This window comes from Perognathus longimembris, chromosome 16 (assembly GCF_023159225.1).
Source record: "Perognathus longimembris pacificus isolate PPM17 chromosome 16, ASM2315922v1, whole genome shotgun sequence".
Lineage (NCBI taxonomy): Eukaryota > Metazoa > Chordata > Mammalia > Rodentia > Heteromyidae > Perognathus > Perognathus longimembris.
This window is the reverse complement of record NC_063176.1, coordinates 56,437,203-56,443,357: the sequence shown is the minus strand read 5'-3', so window position 1 is coordinate 56,443,357 and position 6,155 is coordinate 56,437,203.

Here is a 6,155-nt window from a genome sequence, read left to right as displayed (position 1 = left end):
CGTCCCGCCGCTCAGCCCGCGAGCCCCGCACCCACGGCCCCCCGGGGCCCAGGGCCCCCCGTCTTAGTGTGCACCAGCACTGGTTTCCCCTCCGCAGTCCTGCTCCGGGACCGACTCAGGCGCCACCCTCCCTGGCCTGCCCTGGTCAGGGCCCCTCTGCCGTCTCTGTCCACGGCCGGCGAGGACACAGAGGCCCCAGGAGGAGCCGCGGCAGGAGGCGGGGCGCGGGGCGAGAGGCAGGCGGGGCCAGGAGGCCGCTGCCCGGCCACGCCCACCCCGGGCGCCACGCCTTGCTCTGGGCAGCGCGGCACACGCAGCTTGGGGGAGCCCCCGCCCCTGCGGGAATGATGGCACAGGATGGGGGACACGGGCCTGAAGGGAAGGTGCTGGGCAGGGGCCTCCACGGGCACCGCGAGAGAGCACGCCGGCACGGGCAGCTCTGCGCCCAGCAGCACCTGGGACCAGGCGGTCGACGGCGATCTGAACACAGAGCCCACGCGCCCGTCCCTGGCTTCCCCCGCTGCTTTACGGGGCCGTAAATCCAGCTCTGGAGAAGGCAGGCGGCTTCCAGCCCCTTCCTCAGCCGCCTCCCCTCGCTGGCTGGGAGCCGGAATAATGGATGTCCTCTCTGACACCCCTGAGCCCCGTCAGTCAGAAACACCACAGCTAAGCAATTAGCCCCAGAGGCAGGGAGGGCCCCGGGTCCTCCCAGTCCTTCCCAGACCCCGGGGGGAGCGGGGGGGGGGCGGGGGCAGCTCCCACCCCCATCCCAGGCAGAGCTGGAGAACCAAGCGTCACCCAGCCCCAGGAGCTGTGTGTGTGCGTGTGCGTGTGTGCGTGCGTGTGTGCGCGTGTGCGCGAGTGTGATCGGATCTAAGTAATGAATGAAACTCTTAATGTTTTTTCCTTATCATTTTTGTCAGCCTAGGGGTGTTAGGGCCGCGAGCACATCATGAGCTGAAGGCTTTGGGGGTCCCCTGGCGGGCAAGGGAGGAGCAAGGGGTGTGGCCAGCGCGCTGACCTCGGTCCCCAGCAGCACTGTGTAGTCCAGGAGCCAGAGCCCTAAGGAGAAACGGGGGGTTCCCGGACCTGACGGGACGCGGAGGGCGGGGATACCGCAGGGCCGGAGAGCAGGGAGGACTCAAAACCAAACTACGCGTGCGCCTGCGCGGTCCCAGGGGCCACAGCGGACGCGTGAGCGACACAGCCACCAACGGCCAACGCGGAGAGGAGCCAACCACGGAACAAGTGCCCATCGCTCGATTACAGCCGGAAGGACGAGACGAATATCCACGTAAGGAGACGATTGAGTAAGTAACCAAACGGGGCGCAGAGACGAATCTCCCCGCGGAACGATTTCAGGTAATCCACGCAGACACTGCTGTCCCGGAGGGAGCCCGGCTTCCAAGTGTGGGCCACGCACCCAGAGACGGCTACGCCAAGAGCCCGGGGCTCAGACACCAGGGGCTCCCAGCACAGAGGGGAGACCCGGGCACGCACCCGCGTGGCCGGGCGATCCACGCCAGGGGCAGCAGCGAAGGCCCAGGGTGCTGCCCTCCTGGACCGCGAGCGTGACAAACAGCACGCACGCGCACGGAGGTGCTGGCGGCGCCAGGCGTGCGGGAGGGTGGCGACCGTGCCGGGGACACAGAAGACGAAGAGCTCTCAGAAACGCACTTGGAAAAGAAAGACGGGGTCGGAGCCGGTGGACCCAGGCTCTGCCCACGGCGGGGCGGCCAGACGCCCACGTCGGCCCGGTACCACGTGGGCCTCTCCAGCTCCCGGCCACCCTGGAGGAAGGCCAGCCGCGGCCTGCCCCCGCCGGCGGGCAGGGAGTGAGACCGCCGCGCGGTCAGGTCCCCTCAGCGGGGGATCTTGGGGTGGACCGGCACCCACGGTGGTCTGTGCACCTCTGGAGGAGCCGGGGCCCCCCTCAGCGGGGGATCTTGGGGTCCACGGTGGTCTGTCCACCTCTGGCGTGGGTTATACAGCTTGAACCCCGGGCAGGCCCTCTGCGCTGGGCTCTCTCTCTCTTCAGCCAGGGAGAGAGTTATCATGTGATCTCCGAGGACAGCAAAAACGCCGTCCGTGGAGATGTGGTTCCGGTGGTGGCTTGTGAGCCTCGAGGGAAGAAGCTAAACTCAGCCCTGAGTTCAAGCCCCAGTACCGGCACACACACACACACACACACACACACACACACACACACACACACACACACACAGAGCTGGTGTGGCGTACCCTATGTGGCTACTGTATATTGGCACACTGGACACTGTGTCTATGCCTTCCTGACCTAGGGAAGGGAAAGACAAACGAGGGTGTAAGATGTCACAAGCAATGTACACATTGCCTTATTATGTAACTGTACCCCCTTTGCACAACACCTGGCCAACAAAATTTAATAATAAAAAAACACATAGCTGAGGTCCTCATAGGTGAAGAAACTTGGTGAGTGCCGGGCTAGGCGCCAGGCCTGGCCAGGGGGTTCTTCCCCCGAACCCCAGGGGCAGCGGGGCCCGAGGACGGGAGCCTCACAGGGAGACAGCGAGGCGGGCATTGGGCCAGATCAACCCACGTGACCTTGTGTGCTCTGACAAGTCTCATCTCCCTGGAACCAAGCGCTCTCGCCAGATCGCTCCCACGCAGGTTGCTTAGTGACGGTCGGCAGCAACGGGGGGGGGGGGGGGGCAGGACTCCTCCCGCCCCACAGACAGGAGGGGGTGCGCATTCTAGAACAGTAAGGACATACCAGATCGGCCCCTCCCCTGGCCCCCCTCCCCCAGCCGAGCAGGGGGCAAGTGCGGAGGCAGAGCCCTCGGAGGCCGGATACGGCCCGCCCTCCCCCGGAAGGGAGGAGAGCCTGACTCTCTCCTTCCTGTCAGCCACCTGGTGGGAGCCCAGGGCCGAGGGCTCAGCCCCCCCAAACCCAGGCTCAGCCCCAAGCTCGCAGTTTAAAGCCCTGCACGTGGGATTGCACAGTGTCGGTCCCGCAGCCCCCGTCCCGTCTCCTCCGCACACTCTCGCTGGCGTGTGGCCTTGGGTGAATGCGGTCCTCGCAGACTCGGTCACCCCGACAGCCGAGCCCGCCCCCCCCGCGCCTCGGTGAGGGGGGGAATCTGGGCACGCACACACAGATGCCATCCTGAATGCAGGAGGCCGTGGGGGGGGCAGCCATCCAGGCTGCAGGGGCCTCCGAGGGGACCCGGCCCGCCGCCAGGGGGGACAGGGCAGCTGCTTCCGCAGACCTGTCCTCCCTCCCCTTCCAGGAGGGGCACGGCGGACCCTCTGGCCCCCTCGGTGCGTGCGGCCCCCGGCTCCCCCCCCCCCGCAGGCCCACACTGAAGGGTGACGCGTTTGTCCCCACCAGCCTGCTCTTGCTACCCACCCTGCGTGTGGGGAGACTGAGGCAGACGCGGATGGGGCCCTGCCCAGGGTCTCAGTGGGTGACTGTGGGGCCAGCCCCAGGGAGCCGGGGTCGCGCGGTCAGCCGGGCCCAGGGGCGCGGCCCCCCGGTCAGCCTCGTTCCGGCCACGACGGCACGTGGCCGGCTCGGCTCTGCCTGCCCTCGCTGGGTGGCCTTTCTGCTTATTCCGTTCCGCGGTGCCTGTCCTCGGGCTTGAACTCCGGGCCCGCGTGCTGTCCGTGAGCTTTCGTGCTCAAGGCCGGCCTTCTGCCGCTTGAGCCACAGCTCCCCTTCTGGATTCTGGGGGCTGGCTGGAGACGAGAGTCTCCCGGACTTTCCTGCCTGCCTGGCTGACCTCGGATCGCGGTCCTCAGTTCTCAGCCTCCTGGGCAGCGGGGATTACAGCTGTGAGCCTCCTGTGCTCCCTGCCTCCTCCTCCTCCTCCTCCACCCCACAGACCCCTCACCAGGCGCCAGGCTGAGGCTCCCTCCCACCGCCTCCCCCCACCCCAGCCTTCCGAGCGGCAGTGGTGAAGCTCGGCCTCGGACACAGCCAGGAACTCCTCCAAAGGGGCTCGGCAAGGCGCTCGGTGAACAGTCATCGGACGAACAACTGATTATCATTATGATAATAGGATCTCGCCCACGGCACTTAATTCAATTCTCTGTCGCCACGGTGGGTGATTAATCTCTATCAACTCAGTAAGTGTGATAAGGAGAATGGGCCTCACGTTGCTAGGACACTCCACATTCTAGAAAGCCGCCCAAGGGCTTCAGTCTCCTAGTGTCCTGACGTCATTCGGGTCTCGCCATAGCCTGAAGGCAGAGTACTGACGCCAGCACCAGGAGCAGGGGAGGAGGCCCAGGCTCAGGCAGAGACGTCACTGCGCGGACGCGCCACCACAGCACACCACACACACACACGAGGACTCCAAGATCACTCTACACACACACACACACACGCGCGAGAATCCAAGATCACTGTACACATACACACACACACGAGGAATCCAAGATCACTCTACACACACACACACACACACGAGGACTCCAAGATCACTCTACACACACACACACGCGAGGAATCCAAGATCACTGTACACACACACACACACACGAGGACTCAAGATCACTCTACACACACACACACACACGAGGAATCCAAGATCACTCTACACACACACACACACACACACGAGGAATCCAAGATCACTCTACACACACACACACGAGGAATCCAAGATCACTCTACACACACACACACACACAACGGAATCCAAGATCACTCTACACACACACACACACACGAGGAAGCCAAGATCACTCTACACACACCACACACACACGAGGAATCCAAGATCACTCTACACACACACACACACACACGAGGAATCCAAGATCACTCTACACACACACACACACACACGAGGACTCCAAGATCACTCTACACACACACACACGCGAGGAATCCAAGATCACTGTACACACACACACACACACACACACGAGGACTCCAAGATCACTCTACACACACACACACACACGAGGAAGCCAAGATCACTCTACACACACACACACACACGAGGAATCCAAGATCACTCTACACACACACACACACACGAGGAATCCAAGATCACTCTACACACACACACACACACACGAGGACTCCAAGATCACTCTACACACACACCACACGCGAGGAATCCAAGATCACTGTACACACACACACACGAGGAATCCAAGATCACTCTACACACACACACACGAGGAATCCAAGATCACTCTACACACACACACACACACACGAGGAATCCAAGATCACTCTACACACACACACACACACACGAGGAATCCAAGATCACTCTACACACACACACACACACACGAGGAATCCAAGATCACTCTACACACACACACACACACACGAGGAAATCCAAGATCACTCTACACACACACACACACACACACGAGGAATCCAAGATCACTCTACACACACACACACGAGGAATCCAAGATCACTCTACACACACACACACACGAGGAATCCAAGATCACTCTACACACACACACACACACACGAGGAATCCAAGATCACTCTACACACACACACCACGAGGAAGCCAAGATCACTCTACACACACACACACCACACACGAGGAATCCAAGATCACTCTACACACACACACACACACGAGGAATCCAAGATCACTCTACACACACACACACACGAGGACTCCAAGATCACTCTACACACACACAAACACACGAGGACTCCAGATCACTCTACACACAACACACATGAGGAATCCAAGATCACTCTACACACACACACACACACACACACACGAGGACTCCAAGATCACTCTACACACACACACACACACACACGAGGACTCCAAGATCACTCTACACACACACACACACACGAGGACTCCTAGATCACTCTACACACACACACACACACACGAGGACTCCAAGATCACTCTACACACACACACACACGAGGACTCCAAGATCACTCTACACACACACACACACACACGAGGAATCCAAGATCACTCTACACACACACACACACGAGGACTCCAAGATCACTCTACACACACACAGACACACACACAGACACACACACATGAGGAATCCAAGATCACTCCCCAGTAAAGGAAGAGGCAAGGAGCTGGGCCATTGTCTGAGTCTCACTGAACAAAGGACAGACTCGACCGCCCTCTCCTCTTTGCCCTGAGGGGAGA